Source organism: Poromitra crassiceps (assembly GCF_964638095.1).
Source record: "Poromitra crassiceps genome assembly, chromosome: 3".
Classification (NCBI taxonomy): Eukaryota; Metazoa; Chordata; class Actinopteri; order Beryciformes; family Melamphaidae; genus Poromitra; species Poromitra crassiceps.
The window spans coordinates 51,814,638-51,833,324 of record NC_139625.1 but is presented as its reverse complement, the minus strand read 5'-3'; positions in this window follow the sequence as shown (position 1 = coordinate 51,833,324).

Below are 18,687 nucleotides of genomic sequence, written 5' to 3'. Positions count from 1 at the left end.
TCTAGACAGCTTGGCCTAGTTCGGCCTAGGGCAGTAGCAGGGCACAGCGCAGTGGTAGCGTTCTTGCCTCACAGCAAGAAGGTCCTGGGTTCAATTCCTGCCTGCGACACTGTTGGCACTCTGGGTATACCATGCCTTTGGTGCCTTTTGGTGGGCTATCTCAAAAGGGCCTTTCTGTGTGGAGTTTGCATGTTCTCCCCGTGCTCCCCTGGGGCTCTTCCATATAACATCAATATGGACCCCCACTAAAAACATGCAGAAGATCGTCGCCTGACCAGCGGCGGTTGAAAGAAGTTGGTCCCCGGGCGCTTCACTGTAGCTGCCCACCACTCCTGGCCTGACCATGGAGGACGAGCCGGGATGGGGCCAACACGGAGGACAAATGTAATGGCGCCTCCAATTGCATGTCATTGTCTACTGGCTGCCATGCATGTGTGTGCATGCATGTGTGGTGTGTTGTCTGTGACGAAATAAAGACAGCGTTTGTCCATCCGGTTTCCCTTTTTAGTGGCCAGGTCACTACCACTACCTATCTCCTACTGCTTCAAGGTATTACAGGTTGTACTTATACAACCTGTAAGCCTTGAAGCAGTAGAGAGGTAGAGGAGAGGAGGTTCAATTGCTAGTCATGTTGTGCTGAGTCTGACATATCGCTATATACTGAGCTAAGTTTGCTAAAATAGTCTACAGCTGTCTCTGGATAGCAGCAATAATACAACAGAGGGTATGCGGCTGATAGTAATTATAACCTGATCACGTCTATAAATCTCATCCCATTTACAGAAGCCTATACACATGTCATTATTTTCACGTCAGCCACAATTAAAGGTCATGCCAAATTGAAATGACCTCCTTCTGAGAAATCCTGTTCTTTGATTTCATTTTCAATCCAGACTGGTATTGCCAGTAGGCCTATTGTGTGTGCTGCATGAGTCACATAGATCAGGTGACATCATTATGTCATTCTCTGGGACTGTGTGTGTGTGTGTGTGTGTGTGTGTGTGTGTGTGTGTGTGTGTGTGTGTGTGTGTGTGTGTGTGTGTGTGTGCGTGTGCGTGTGCGTGTGCGTGTGTGTGTGTGTGTGTGTGTGTGTGTGTGTGTTTGTGAGCGTGCGTGCGTGCGTGCGTGCATGTCTGTGTGTGTGTGTGTGTGTGTGTGTGTGTGTGTGTGTGTGTGTGTGTGTGCGTGTAGCCATGCACATGCATTAGAAATGATGAATGCATGAATCATTGTATCATCCAGAGTGCTGGTCCTCAGGGAGTGAACTCTGACACCAGACTGCATAGGTTTTCCCTCAACAGACACTAGCCGGTCCCTATTACAGAAATAGTGGACTATAGTGTGTTGGCCATTTTGTACTCATCCAAAGGTAGAACGGAGACACGCACATCCCAGCCTAGTAGGGCAGGTGCAGAACTTACAATGATGAATGGAAATAAAATGGTAAAAAGTTCACACACTGCAAGCAGCTCCAATCAGGTTTTTTTTATTGCAACACCGTGGGTAACGTTTCGGGTAACGTCTGAAGAAGGGCAGGGTGCTGCCCGAAACGTTACCTACGGTGTTGCAATAAAAAAAAAACTAATTGGAGCCCTTGCAGTGTGCAAACTTTTTACCATTTTATTTCCATTTTGTACTCATGTCAGAATTCTCAACTGTTAATTTGATTCACCATATAGTCCACTATAAAATACCCACAATGCAGAGCAATTTCTAGTGAACAGAGAATGTACCCATACATTTTCTCCCATATACCACAATGCAATGCTGTCGTGTTTACCAAGGGAGAAGAATGAGTGAGGTAGTGTCCGAAACATGTTTGATCGTTCATCATATAGTTCACTATATGATGAACATGGGGAATAGTGAGTGAGTGAATGAGTAAACCATTCCCAACATGGCTAAAGTCTCTGTTTCTTTGTGTTCAATCTTTCCACTTTACCACCTTTCTCTTATGGAGAGGCAGGCAAACAAAAGAGAAAACTGTCACACTATTAATACATAGATAGGCTACCGGTATGACTGATCCTACACAATTTAACTTGTAATTGAGTGGGGAAAGTATTATTTGCTTATTATCCTATATTCTTTACAATTTGTAAACTATAATTCTGCAATTCTCATAGTTTGTCTTAACACAGCAGTTTTTGCTGTGTTGGCTACTTGGCTTTGTCTTTTACCATTCTATTCCTCCATTACTCTCCATATATCTCTGTTCAACACAATGTTGTGCATCCAGACATGCAAATGTCCTTCAGACTGGCTCTCCAGACAGAGGTCAGTGGTCAATATCAACATATTAGTAATCTATACATGGAAGAGGGGGTGGGGACAAGGTCATGTGAGGAGAGAGAGAGAGAGAGAGGGAGAGAGAGACACTGGGTGGAGGCATAGGAGATGCACAAAATAATATAATGGTAAATGGACTGCATTTACAGTGTATAGCACTTTTATCCAAAGCGCTTTACAATGTGCCTACATTCACCCATTCACACACCGAAGGCGGCCAGCTGCCACCCAGTGTTTTGCCCAAGGACACTTCAACACGCGGACTGGAGGAGCTGGGGATCGAACCACCGACCTTCTGATTAGTGGACGACCTGCTCTACCTCCTGAGCCACAGCCGCCCCCATATAAACACCTAATAATGAATATCAAGTGCCCAATAAGGAGTATGGCTTTCGTCTGCCTTCAGAACAGCTTCAATCTTCCTTGAAGTGTTGTCATACAAATCCGGAACTGTGAGTCGTGGGATATTGGACCAATAAAGTCAATAAAGTACCATTCTTCAAGAAGGAAAGCCTTCTTCTTTCTTTGAAGGATGAAGGAGTTGGAGCTGCTGTAAACTGTGCACTCCAGCACATCCCATAAAGTCATTATTTCTACGTTGAGGATGCACCTGGCCACGCCTCATTAGAGGTGGGAGCAGAACACTTTTGCAAATAGAAGGCACCCCTAATGATTCCAAGATGGCTGCTCATACCATTACAATCGTCCACAGCTAGCTACAGACACTTGGGCTTTCTCCAAACTTCTTCCACCAGTGCTCAGGTGTTCCGATTTTCTGCTCCTTGCACCAGGTTATAGGCTAATGAGTTGGTTTGGTTGAATCCAAAACTGTTTTGGATTAAAGCCCATTAGATTCAAGCAGTTTCCAAATGACATAGTATATTAGCTTTGTGCAGCACATAGCATATAGCTTCGGTTGATATCACAGAGGTGTTGATTTGTGGTACTTTTTTGAGATCATACTTTTTTGTCATTTTCCATGTGGTGTGTCAGTGGCGTTATTTTGTTTACCCATGTATGTGTGATTGAAATTAATTGTAACATGTTTGATTTTACATATTGTGCATGGCTGTATATCTGTGTATCTGGCTTATGTATGCTAGGCTGGGTTTACCCAGGCTATATGTATACAGTGACAGACATAATAGGATTCTCTACTACATTCAATCAAACTGTATTTCTAGTCCCTATGATTTGTTGTGTATGGTTATGAATGAGAGACAATATGTTGGACTAATGTTGGTATGTGTACAGGAGTTTGCCCTCCAGTGTTGCAGGGTTAATATTGGGGAGTAATTCAAAGTAAATCACATTTGAGATAGCACATCTGCTTGATATTCAATTTCCTGCAGTGTGTGTGTGTGTGTGTGTGTGTGTGTGTGTGTGTGTGTGTGTGTGTGTGTGTGTGTGTGTTTGTGTGTGACTCTATGCACTTATTAGAAAGTGCATATTTCATAATAAAGTTTTAACAATTCCCTTGCAATTAATAGCAGCTCCGTCATAATACCAGACATGTAGAAACTACCAGGTAGATGCTTGCTGTTTGTTTCCCTGCAGTCCAGCAGTTATTATCTTATTATTTTAGACATGTAGCCTAACAAGTAGGTATCTTTATACTCAGCTTGATGTTCGGCCAGGACAGTTCACACTGAATGTCTTCTTTGTGTCTCTGTGGCTTCTTCAATCAGACAGCCATAAACGGATGTGTCTGGAGTGAGAGAATAGGGTGACAGAAAAGGAGCGAGGGAAAGAGAAAGCGGGTAATAAATGGAGAGATTTATGGACGCATGGGGTCGTAAAACTGATTGGCTGTGACATTGTGAGTGATGCCGATTAGCACATACAACCTGTGACATGTAGAGGACGGACGGACATGCATGCAGACAAGCACACACACACACACACACACGCACACGCACACACACACACACACACACACACACACACACACACACACACACACACACACACACACACACACACACACACACACACACACACACACACAGAGAGAGAGAGTGTATTGTAAGAGCAGAAGGAGACATCAAGGAGAAAGGGACAGACAGAGAGCGGTGGTCAGATGAGTAAGCAGAGTGACTCACAGGACAACAAATTATATCACTTGAATTCACCATCACCACTGACAGTCGCTGGCTGCTGGGGTGAATTCACCACTGACAGTCAGTCGCTGCTGGTGTGAATTCACCACTGACAGTCAGCCGCTGCTGGCGTGAATTCACGACTGACAGTCAGTCGCTGCTGGGGTGAATTCACCACTGACAGTCAGTCGCTGCTGGTGTGAATTCACCACTGACAGTCAGTTGCTACTGGGGTGAATTCACCACTGACAGTCAGTCGCTGCTGGGGTGAATTCACCACTGACAGTCAGTTGCTACTGGGGTGAATTCACCACTGACAGTCGCTGCTGGCGTGAATTCACCACTGACAGTCAGTTGCTATTGGGGTGAATTCACCACTGACAGTCAGTCACTGCTGGGGTGAATTCACCACTGACAGTGAGTCGCTGCTGGGGTGAATTCACCACTGACAGTCAGTCGCTACTGGGGTGAATTCACCACTGACAGTCAGTCGCTGCTGGGGTGAATTCACCACTGACAGTCAGTTGCTACTGGGGTGAATTCACCACTGACAGTCAGTCGCTGCTGGGGTGAATTCACCACTGACAGCCAGTTGCTACTGGGGTGAATTAATCACTGACAGTCAGTCACTGCTGAGGTGAATTCACCACTGACAGTCAGTCGCTGCTCGGGTGAATTCACCACTGACAGTCAGTCGCTGCTGGGGTGAATTCACCACTGACAGTCAGTCGCTGCTGGGGTGAATGCTGCTGGGGTGAATTCAGCACTGACAGTCAGTCGCTAGCTGCTGGGTTTGTCATACATAGTGTGTATGTATGTGTGTGAGATTGCATGTGATGTCTGTGTGTACATACATGTTAGATGATTTGTTTTTGGGTCGATGGCTTTATCACACAGACAGCTGCAGCACTCCCCCTTTTTTCTGTGCAGGTTTGTGTTTGCTGCTTTTATTGATTTCCAAGCAGACCTAGATCAAACAGTAGGCTATTCTAGCCAATTTTTCATAGCATTTGCTTTATGCTGCATGGAGTACCAGATAGTACTTGCCTTTGTCCCTTTTTTAAGTTAATTTCATGGACTGTAGTGTCTGCTATTTGTATTTTCTACTGGTATTTGCACTTGTGTCTATGACCGTTTTTCAGCTATTTTAATTATTTCAGCACTTTATTCTTTTTACTGCTGTATGTTCTTGTTGTTTTTATTGTTATTGTCGTGTTTATATCTCTTTATGCTGCTGGCTTGGCTTGTAAAAGAGATCCTTGATCTCAATGGGACCAACCTGGTTAAACATGGGTTAAATAAATAATAAATAATAATAATGATAGGTGGGGCTTAGCACAGACAATGCAAAGAGTCATCGAAATTCTAGAAAATTTGGGGGAAATCAGTTAGCATAAGCATATTTTTTCTGTGATAGTTTGACTGAATTGTCCTAGTGTAGTAAAGCCTACTCATCTGTTGCTCTAGTGTAGTAAAGCCTACTCATCTGTTGCTCTAGTGTAGTAAAGCCCACTCATCTGTTGCTCAAAATAAATGCTAAAAAACATAGTATTGGAAAATGCTTATACGAGCGATCAGCCAAGCAGCATTTTGGTAAACAAACTGAGTTTCTGGGTGGAAATTAGCTGCTCTCTCTAGCCCCAGTAGTGCCGTGTAGCCTACATTTAAAAAAATGCGACAGTTCACACAACTTTAACACGACATGCATATATTACATCAAACGAGCTAATTCTGCTCTCATTCAGAATGTCAAAAATATAAGCAATGTCCTGTACAGTTTTTGAGATAATGAACGTTTGTTTGGCACAACTCATAGCCTACTAGTTGCTGCGGTTCCGGGTAATTCAGTTTTTCGAGTACAGGAAGATTTCAAGTTTCATATGTGAAAAGTCAAAGACAGAAGCAAAACAATGACCTAGTTCAGATTAAGGGTGGGCGATATGGCAAAAATATCACATCAGGATTTTTTCCAGGCAGGATCCCGATCCACGATCTTATCACGATTCTTTTTTATGTTGGTTAAATACTATTTTGCAAGTTACTGAACAGTACAATTAAGGCCGTTTGTTGTAAGTCAAAGCTACATTTGAGATGTCACAAGCACTATAATGACTCAATTGGTAAACGCAAATAATAAAACAAGCTAGAACATTCTGGTAAGGTCAGAAAATTACATCACTTCACTGTAATGCAGCCTTTAAGACAACACTTATACCATACCATGATATTATGATCTCCAAAGTCTAAGACGATATCTACATGTAGTCTCATATCACGATCTCAATATAATATCGCTATATTGCCCAGCCCTAGTTCAGATATGAAAACACATTTTATTTTATTTTAAAATATTTTATTTTACGTTTTCAGAACATAAAAAACAAGAACAGGAAAAAGAAGAAGAAGAAAACACATATATACATACATTCAAGATTACGATTTTACAAAGTGTGCTACCAGTCATGTAAAATGCTTGTGTGCTTACAAAAACATAAAATAAATACTGTGCTCCACTACAAGTGGTCCAAAAGAAGTCGGCCGGGTAAGTCAATTGTCGTTTTTAGCCTAATCAAAATAGATCAGGAACGGGTCCCAGATAACTAAACATTTCCTCAATGAATTGGTCCTCTGGAACCTGAGTCTCTCCATACATATAATTGAGACCATGTCTGTCAGCCACAGCTGAAAAGAAGGTGGAGAGGAGGACTTCCATTCCTTCAGAATTAGTTTCTTGGCAACAGTCATCCCCTGTGTCAGAGATTGCTGCATGGCCGTTGGGAGGACAAAGAGCACTCCGAGCAGCCGAAGATGGCGAGTTCCGCCTCCAGTTGAAGGATTATTTTGTAGGCCTTAGAGTATCAGTCAAATATTTTGGCCCAGAACCCGTATAGTGAAGGGCAAAACCAAAAAGCATGGGACAGTGTGCCCTCCGACACCCGACACCTATCACATAGTGGTGAGACAGAAGGATATATTTTGTGTAACATATGCTTGGAGTAATGAAGACGGTGAACAACTTTAAATTGGATCAGCTGATGTCTGCTATTAACTGAGCAGAGCTGGACCACAGACAGACTCCATATGATTTCAGATAGATCAACACCAAGTTCCTCCTGCCACGCCTCTCTGATCCTCTCAGTGGGGGCCTTAATGCAATCGTCGAATAAACACAAACCTAGAAATAAGATGCCTGGAAAAACCTCAAAAAAAGCATGTTCATCTGGGAGAACTTCAAAAACATGAATCTTGGATTGGACATAATGTCTAGCTTGTATATATCATCAACATAAATAAAGATGGACGCCACTTGAGGTCCAGTTTAATGAAGCCGCTGCATGTCAGATTGCCGCCCTGATGGCTGAATCCAGTATTAGGTCACAAGGCCCGCCTTATGTTAGTGGATGGGAAAATCACAACCGAAATATTCACAGTAAACGTCAGATAATTTTTTTCCAAAGGTGGTTTGTAGCATTTTACAGGCATTAGCATTATCATGCTAATGCCTGTGCAAGTGGTCATTTTTCTGATCAGTTTGTTTTTAAGTAGTTATTTGACATATAAAAAGGGATAAAAATGGATGATTGACAGTTGTGGCAGCCAGTCTCAAGCCGTCATTGGCTGGACAGGCTCTTCACATTATAGATCTATCGTCATAGACAAGACACACGGCTTCATCTGTTATCTAACACTGCCTGGAGGTCGGGGTGGCTCTGCTGGGTGTGTGGGGCCGGGACAGAGGCTCTTAGCATGGGTAGTGGCTCCCTGGAGGTCGGGGTGGCTCATGGGTTGGCTGTGCTGGCTACCAGACATATCAATGGACTGCAATAAAAAGAACATTGTTTTGAGAAAGGTGCACGAGGAATTAACGTTGGTTGGGGACTTAAGTAAGTTCAGAAAATATGTGTTTTAGTAGTTACTCCAGCTACGTTAGCAATAGCGTTAGCCGCTTTCGCTAGTCGGCTGTTTTTCATTATTTATCGGCTTAATATTACTATAACTTAACAACCGATAACGATAGCTGGAATAACACAATAATATACACATATTTTCAGAACTTAACAGGTTGTCCAACTGCCAGGAAATGTGTTTTATAACATGGGGCCTAGTACGCAAGAACCAGCCATGAGCTAATCGCTAACGGGTTAGCCGTTAGCGTCACATAAACAGAGGTTTTATTTTTGGTATTAATGCAACAAACGTTTTTATATGGATATCTCAGAGAAATGCTTTGACTGTGGGGATGTTCGTTCTTCACAAGCTCCTTTCTTAGCTGTTGTAAGGATATTAATCAAAATGCCACGGAAACATTAGGCTAGCTTAATCAACACAGCAGTGCATCGGATCATTTCCCATCCCTGCCTCCACTTCCGGTCCGGGCTGAGAGCGCTGAGAGCACAGCAGCCCGGAGGTCTAAATCTCCGACAACCAAAATCAGATTTTCGTACAGGCGTCATTTTGATAAACTGATCTCATAGTGGGAATCTTCCTGGTTAGTTTTGGCGAGACAAAACATATTACAACTTAAAGTGCCATATTTACAGAGCTAGACTGTATATAAATACACAACGCACTGTGCACATTCTAGAAACAGCAGCTCTACATAAGAAAGTTCAGAGGGGCGGGGAGCCCACAGAGGTTCTAAATCAACGGAGCTACTGCGCAGACTCTGGTTCACTGATTTTCACAGGATTTTGGCTTCAATAGACCATACAGGGAGGAGATAGGGACACTCTCTCCATTCATATTATATCTCAATGGTATATATCTATAAAGATGTGTTTGGGGCAACTCAAATTCTCTCTCCAGAAGATCAAAGGATGCAAATTGGCCATCAATATACAGGTCACTGATGGAGACCAGCCCCTTTTCACTCCAGGCATTGCAAATTCTATCCGACCATGAGGGCAAAAAATAATGTTTAAAACAGATTGGTGTGTGAACAGAAACATCCGGTATATTCAAAACTTTCTTAACCTGATTCAGAATTCTGATGGAGTTTTTCAGAACAAAACTCAACCCTTTCAAAGTCCCATGGCTCCTCTAGCTTAGAAAACAACATGGCTAGATGAAAACACATTTGATTGCCTTTAAACAAATGATTGCAGCATTAAATGGCCACTTCTCTCAGAAAGCGGTTAAGGTAGTCAGGCATAACTGCCTGGCTGAGAGTCAGTTGCCTTGCCAGCTGGATCTCATTTAATTTTAAGAGAAACACGCATTATGCCCATTCTGATTTGTAAGCACTGCTGCAGGACAGCTAATCAAACTGGCATATCTGTAAACTCTTTGTGTATACCAAAGTTCTTTGTTTATCAAACAAGTTCTCACAGGTATCTGAATGGACTGATATAACATTGTACCTAATTGAATAGGAGCGTTATGAAAGTTGTACAATTAACAGAGACTCATATAATCTACTAATAACATACCATGTAACATAATCATCATCATCCTTATCATCAACATCAGCAGGAGCAACATCATATATGCATAAATTGAATTGTTAGTTAACTTTTAGAGACATTGTCTTTCTATGCCTTTTATGAGCTGTTACTGGTTAATGTTCATATACCACCTCCAGTTCAGGGACAGACAGTCATTCTTCAGTGTTATGAACAATAGTGGGTGTGTGTGTGTGTGTGTGTGTGTGTGTGTGTGTGTGTGTGTGTGTGTGCGCGCGTGTGCGCACGTGTGTGTGAATGTAAGAACACTAGGCATCTCGTGCGCTACGCGCTCTCGATTCCCAGGCTGCGCGGGCTCACCCGTCCTGCAGCTCACATACACAGCTCGGCTGCTGTGTGGCCTTGTCTGCCCTATATTGGCATGTGTGCAATGTCTCCCTCTCCCTCAGTCTCTCTCTCCCTCTCTCTCTCTTGCTTCCTCAGTCTCTCCCCCTCTCTCTCCCTCAGTCTCTCTCCCTCTCCTCCTCTCCCTCAGTCTCTCCCTCTCCTCCCTCAGTCTCTCTCCCCCTCCCTCTCTCTCCCTCTCCTCTCTCTCCCTCTCCCTCAGTCTTTCTCATGAGCCTCAGACTGATGACATCACTGATGACGACATCACTGATGACATCATCACTGATGACATCACTGATGATGACATCATCACTGAACTATAGCCTCAGCCTTAGGGCAATCAGCCTTAGGGCAATTAATCTGCCCTAATTAAATAATCTGTCAGGTCACCTGCACAGGTGCTCTTTACAACCCTGAAAGTTTCAGCCCGATCGCATGTACATCGGCATAGCTGTGGCCGGACAAAATTCTTGAAACAGAGGCCGGACAAACAGAGTCCACATTGCCAAATGTATATAGATAGATGTATGAAGATGTATATTTGGTTCCCGGCCTTTTTCGGCTCATGGCCCACTTGAAAATCTCAAAAATGTTCGCGGCCCACATCCGAGCGTAAACAATATGATGGCCAAATAATGCGTTCTCAGAGCACTTTTTATATTAACGAGGAAAGGAGCTGTCTTATCAGCACCACACAGGAATCAGAAATAGGCTAATTAACAAATAATTGAATAATAATAATAATTAAATAACGGTATCATTCAACAGTGAAGAAATGCATTCTCATACATAATATTAATAATAATGTTTTCCCCAGGAAGAGCGTAATGTTTTGCAAATGATTTTGCTCCCCGCTTGCAATACCTTTGCGGTCCACCAGTGCGGCCATTGCCCCGGCCCACAGGTTGGGAATGGTTGCTTTAAATCATGTCATATTTAAGATGATGAAGACAAGGTCTCATTTCCTGAGTGTGTGTGTGTGTGTGTGTGTGTGTGTGTGTGTGTGTGTGTGTGTGTGTGTGTGTGTGTGTGTGTGTGTGTGTGTGTGTGTGTGTGTATGCATCTGCACATTTGCACCCCCTCACCACTTACAATAGGGGGCCCCAGTGTTGGGTATAGTTTTTGAACTGTCTCTGTGATGAAGATGGAGGGCAAAGCGTAATAATACTTAGACACACACACACACACACACACACACACACACACACACACACACACACACACACACACACACACACACACACACACACATGCACATACAAGAGGCCCCTATACCTCCAGGGCTCCGGGGGGAATGGGACAGGCTGAGCTTCACAATACCAAGCCCCAGAGAGGCCTCACCCTGCTGGGCTGCTGACGGCTGCACCTGGTCCGGGTGTATGAAGAGGGCAATATACACGCATACACACCCCACATCACATGGGGCAGCTGTCTACCATTTCTACCTCAGACTGGTGTCTTTGGGGACATTGTATGTTACTCTCCTTAACTTTGGGGTGTATTTTCCCTGCTGTTTGGTCCTGTGTGGGTGAATATGTGTTGAGGGTTGACTGGGGTGCTATGGTGCGGTGGGAGAGTTCTCCTGTATCATTTTTCAGCCCACAGGGGTTCTGACTCACCCTGTAACCAAGGCTCCTCATAATGCGACAAGGAAGGGGAGGGTCTTCTTTTTTTTAAGGAAAGATCATACAGAAATATTAGCTATCTCACTCTCTCCCTCCCTTGCATGCACTCTTTCTCTTTGTGCGTCTGATTTTTTAGAAGACACTTAATAGTAATGACAGCTCTTGCCTCTTGGCTAATGTAGATATCATTTGTGTGTGTGTGTGTGTGTGTGTGTGTGTGTGTGTGTGTGTGTGTGTGTGTGTGTGTGTGTGTGTGTGTGTGTGTGCGTGCATGCGTGTGAGTGTGTGTGTGAGAGAGAGAGAGAGAGAGAGAGAGAGAGAAAGGGGATTTTGTCCTCAGTGTTATCACATAATTCATATCAAGCCAACTTATCAAAGTTGTAAAAATGCAGACTTGTCTGGACACTGGGGCAGAGCCCTGGGCTTTGTGTTTGTGATTTTGGAGCAGTGGGGCAGCATAGTGAGTGAGGACCATCCTTCAAGCGCAGGACCCAAGTTCAAACTAAAATGTCAGCAAGCATCTGCCCTGCTGAAGTGCCTTTGAACAAGGCTCGGATGCTGCGCGGCCTTGCCTGCAGCCCAGCTGTTGCGTGGCCTCGCCTGCCCTATTGGCACACACGCAATGTTTCCCTCTCTCTCTCCCTCAGTTTCCCTCTCTCTCTCCCTCAGTCTCGCCCCCTCTCTCCTCTCTCCCCCTCGCCTCTCTCTCCCTCTCCATCAGCCTCTCTCCCCCTCTCTCTCTCCCTCTCCCTCAGTCGCTCTTGTCTCCCTCTTTCTCTCCCTCAGTGTCTCTCCCCCCTCTCTCTCCTCTCTCTCCCTCTCTCTCAGTCTCTCTGCCCCTCTCCCCCTCCCTGTCACAATTATGTCACAATGCCTATGTATGACATCATCACTGAAGACATCATTGATGACATCATCACTGATGTCATCAGTGACATCATCACTGAACTATAGCCTTGTGTGTGAGTAAATTTATGACATCACTGATGATGTCATCAGTGGGACAGACAGAGAAACAGAGAAACAGACAGAACCCGAGCTCCCTTTTATACTGATGATGATTTAATCGGCCATAATGACGTAATACAAAAAATCCGGCCCAGTCTGTCACCGTCTGCTTGGGACCTCTGCTAGTATACCGGTGCCAAATATGAATGCTGTCCGGCCGACGTGTCCAGGGATAATGCAACAGAGAGACAGAGGCTACATGTGGATTAGTCTCTCCCCAGACTCAAATATTATGTTGAATTGCTGCGTTCCGCATACTAAATGAGATCGGCAGCATGCAGTAACAGTGTAACAGCGTAAGAACTCTCATGGGTCTGGCGTTGAGACTACATATAGATAGATAGATAGACATGATATAGGTAGTTTTGCTCTTTTATGTGTTAGATGCCTTCGATAGGCTGGACAGTCTGGTTCATTTCAGAATCAATGCCTGTAATTGGGGCAAATGGGACACTCTTTCATCTGTTTTGGCAGTCAAAACCAAAGCAGCTTCTATTTTCCCCCTTTTTCTGAATGGGGTTAATTTGGGAGAAACAACATCCAGCTAATTACATAGTTTACTACTCCTACTCCTACTCCTACTCCTACTCCTACTCCTACTCCTACTCCTACTCCTACTCCTACTACTCTTACTCGTCCTACTCCTACTTCTACTCCTACTCCTACTCCCCTCCCCTCTCTCTCTCTCTCTCTCTCTCTCTCTCTCTTTCTCCCTCTCTCTCTAGGCTGTATGCGCCGCCCCGTCGGTGTGCGGTGGGCAGCGTCAAACTGATTCTGTCCCGGGGCTGGTCCTCTCTCTCAAGCACGCATCGCACACACACACACACACACACACACACACACACACACACACACACACACACACACACACACACACACACACACACACACACACACACACACACACACACACACACACACACACACACACACACACACACACACACACACACACACACACGCGCGTCACACACGCACGTACACATCCCTAGTACACGCACGCACGCACGCACGCACGCGCACACACACACACACACACACACACACACACACACACACACACACACACACACACACACACACACACACACACACACACACACACAACGAACCAGGCTTGGAATACCGGAACATCAATTGACGCTTACCGGCGTGGACTTTCATCGCAGCCTCCTTGGATCTTTCTCATGTGCTTTTGCGCATACACGCTGATGAGGTGCGCGTGTCGGTTGAGCAAACCGGGGGGATTGAGGAGATCCAGATCCGCTTGGTGAATGGAAAACACCGACACGGGAGCACTGCTACCGTTCCCCAATCTCGACGAGGACGCTCACCCGTTTACCGAGACCGGAGCGGGGACCCGCGCTCTGTGGGACCGGCCGCGCGTCTGGGAGGAGCAGGGAGGATGGAGGCGTTTTTTGTAGAGGTAAGCCACATTCATGACAGATGAAACGGTTTGGCGTGATAGCCTATTGCATTATCCATCGAATCACACAGGGGTTTGGATACGGCAGGTGTTGCCTTCAATGCCTTGCCTCAGTCGCAACAAAATTCACAAGGAATAGCCTATATAGGCCCATGTTATGCCCAGCAGCCCGATATGGATGCTTGTCATAATATAAAAATCGCATTTTATTTCATGACACCGCAGAGCAGAGGGGCCTGGCTGGCTGCCCTCTTGGATTCATATTCTCATTCAGAGAGGAGCGGATAAATTGGCTAAACGACAGCTCACTGGAGTCAGTAGCCTAAATGGGCTTTTGCATCCATAAGGCTGGCTCTCGGATTAAAGGCAATCTGTTGACTTCAGCTACAGCAACCCCAGCCCCCCTCCATGCTGTTGTTGGGGGACCCACAGTGCGCTGTGCTGGAGCAGGGATCCATGGGTGGAGATGGGCCGGTACGACTGCCTGCCTGCGGGAACTGAGGAGGGGGTGTAGGAGGGTGGCCATCTGTAAAGGAAGAGGAGGGGGGGGCCGTGTCTCAATGATGAGGGCTGTGTGTGTGTGTGTGTGTGTGTGTGTGTGTGTGTGTGTGTGTGTGTGTGTGTGTGTGTGTGTGCGTGCGTGCGTGCGTGCGTGCGTGCGTGCGTGCGTGCGTGTGTGTGTGTGTGTGTGTGTGTGTGTGTGTGTGTGTGCGTGCGTGTGCGTGTGTGTGTGTGTGTGTGTGTGTGTGAGAGAGAGAGAGAGAGAGGAGAGAGAGAGAATGGAATAGGTGAGATAGGTGAGCAGAATGATTGATAATAGGTATTGTCTTCATTGAATATTACAGAATAACACCACATTTTAAATTACACTGCTATTCAGGTTTAAGGTGAAAGGGGGGGGGGGTGTAATCCAGTGGTTCCCAACCTGGGGTCTGGGGACCACCAGGGGTCCTTAATTGGGTTCCCAAATTAATGAATTGAATACATTTACAAGAAACTAAGCTACAATTATTGAATGTAGAAGAAATACGCGCGCTCAATGCCTAGGTTCGGCAGCTCACTTGCTCTTATGACATCACTGATGACGACTGCGTATCGCGGCCTCACCTGCTCTATGACATCGCAATTAGGGCAATCACCTAATTAAAAAATTCGGTTCCATCAGGTCATCCTCACAGCCCACGGGGCGGAAGCCATCATCTCCGTCTGGTTCCTCCTGATTCTACCTACTTATACTCCCATCACTTATATAGCCTCACACTGATGACATCACTGATGACATCATCACTAAACTATAGCCTCAGCCTTAGGGCAATCAGCCTTAGGGCATTAATCTGCCCTAACTAAAAAATCCGGCTCTGTCAGGTCACCCACACCGGTGCCCTTTACACACCCTGAAGGTTTCAGCCCGATCTCACGTAAAACAGCATAGCTGAGGCCGAACACAGAACTTCAAACAAACAAACAAACAACAAACAAACATTGCCCACATACTCAATTTTATATATAGATGACTGTTTTGATAGTTTCACTGTTATTTATACGTATAGCCCGGGATTCTGGACCAAATCATATCTAACAATAAAAATATTTACAGATTTTGTTAGGTATGTATGTACCCTATCTTAACACGCTACTTCCTACACATTTACTAGTAGTGGCCAAAATTGGACCTCTAATGTGATGAGTGGTGCAAAAAATATGGATGGGTGGTATTCCCCCCCATCATTAGTAACCAACATTTCATTCCTATAATTTTAATCCTTCATTCCCCCATCCAATATGCCCGGAAACCATTTGACAAACCAAGCTCATAAACACTGTTTTACCACAGTCATTTGTTTTCACCAAGCTGGGTTTGGTCTGTCTGGGCCACCCTCAAGACTCTTGTGTTGTTTTCTCCATTCAGTTCTAGCAGTGTCCGGAGGCTGCTGCTGGGCCACCCTCAAGACTCTTGTGTTGTTTTCTCCATTCAGATCTAGCACGGTGTCCGGAGGCTGCTGCCATTTACCTCCATTTTTTCTTTCTTTCCTCTCCTTATTCCTTCCTCTCCTTTCATGTTATTGTAGGCTGTCACCCTCCTCAGGAGATGCCAGCCACTTACCTCTCTCCCTCCCTTCCCTTATTTTGTGTCATTTTATTTGTGTTTTGGTCCCCACACACACACGCACGCACGCACGCACGCACGCACACACACACACACACACACACACACACACACACACACACACACACACACACACACACACACACATGCATCCACCATTTAGTGGCGCAAACATGTGCACATGCACAGTCTAGTACAGTCAAGTTAATCTGATATGGGTTTTTAATGCCTCTCACATTGGCAGTAATGTTGTGTGTGTATGGGTGTGTTGTGTGAGGGTTCACACTAGGACCATGTGGACCACCACTGGCCAAGGCCTGCCTATTGCTGGCTGTTGCTGGGGGATACAGACAGAGGTGCGATGTGTTGAGTCATGGCATTAAGATAGGAGATCAGAAACTTGGGGGACCTGTGTGTGTGTGTGTGTGTGTGTGTGTGTGTGTGTGTGTGTGTGCGCGCGTGTGTGCGCGTGTGCGTGCGTGCGTGTGTGTGTGTGTGTGTTTATGCCATACTATAAAAATATGGACGTAGCCACCGTCATGTCACCCATTGGTTTGTGGACTCCTGTTTTGAAGCCTTGAGGGGGGTTTTTCCCACGGAGCTGTAGAGCCACTTGCTATTGGTCCGTGTCATGGGTGAGTTGTGCGATCACTGGACAGGTGACCTGTCAATCATGCCCAAAACAGTCTTTTTTGTCTATTTTACTCTAAATGGGTGAGGTATCTAAAAATTCACCTCCCGTACAGTTGTCATAAAAGGTGAAAGTAGCTATAGAGACCAAAACCGTTTTTTTGTACCAGGCTGTAAACATGTTTATTTCTGTTGTAAACTGTGGCATTTTTCATTTTGAAGATAAAAAGTAGCGTTTGAGTAGCACATCCACTCAAACGCGCAGGTGCTGGACAAAAGGGACACAAATGAATAAAAGGTAGAGTCCTCACGACCTTCTTCAGAAGGTTCTGAAGAAGGCATGGACCGAAACGTTAAAATAAATCTACTCTACTGGGAGATTCCAACAGCAGTGTGCGGACTCTACTTTTTATTCATTTTTCATTTTGAAGCCTCTCGTTTGGCATTTTGGCTGCTGCCATCTTGGTACTTGCGCAGCTCGCACAAGATGACCATGCGAGAACAGGGGTTTCCCGCCTGCGACTGGTCTGTGATCGGCAAGTTGTGCGATCATTGGACAGGCGACCTGTCAATCACACCCCAAACAGTCTTTTCTATCGTCTATTTTACTCTAGTTTGATATAAAAAAAAATCACACCCAGGTGTTGAAGTAAGCCTTGCAGTTTTGTGCATGACCGACCCATGCGTGCGTCCGTGCGCGCGCCCATCTGTGCACGCGTCCATCCATGCACGCGACCGTCCGTGTGTGTGTGTTGAGTGCGTTTCACAGATAAAAAGTAAAGCACCCACATCCACTTGATGAGCAGGTGCAGGACAACAATCAGTAATCAATAAAATTAGTAGAGTCCGCACACTGCTGTAGACTTTTACCAGTAGATTTATTTTTGACACTTCGGTCACACAAACGACTTTCTTCAATGAGTGCATTTCACACCAGCTTGGAGCTGTGGTACCTTCTGTCTCCACTCTCACTTCCTTGTACAATCTGGGTTCGAGCCGCTCCCTCTATAGAGACACTGCGGAACGCGTCATCATTCAGAAACCACGCCCAACACGGGGGAAAACACAAAGGACCAACTATCGTGCCAACAAACCGCAAAACAAACCGTGGCTAACCGGGCGAACAAAGGAACTCTCGTCAGATACCTAGCTATCTGGGGGTACGGTGGCGCAGTCGGTAGCGCTGTCGCCTCACAGTCAGAAGGTCCTGAGTTCGATTCTCGCCTGGGACACTGTGGGCGCTGTGGTTGTATTCCCCCCCATATCTTCAGTGCCTACTGCCCAGGTGGGGTATCTCGTCGTAAGGGCCTTTCTCTCTGTGTGGAATTGCATGTTCTCCCCGTGCTCCCCCAGGGGGTTCCTCCGTATATAACCCCCCCACTAAAAACATGCAGAAGATCAGATCGTCATCGTCATCCGACCACTGACGACAACATCCGAAGTTGGTCCCCGGGCGCTGTACGAGAAAGCGACCACTGCTCCTGGCCTGCCCCCCGGAGGAAAGGACATGCCTGGATGGGTTAAATGCAGAGGACACTTTTCACCGGCCACCGTCAGCATGAGTGTGTTGTGGCCGCATGCATGTATTGTGGTGTTCGTGTGACAATAAAAGACGGGCTTGTCCGTTACGAGAGTTTTTTTTTTATCTAGGAGGAATTGGTTAGTGTCAAATAATGAGACGTGCGTTTACTTCATTCATTTGAACTGCGAACGA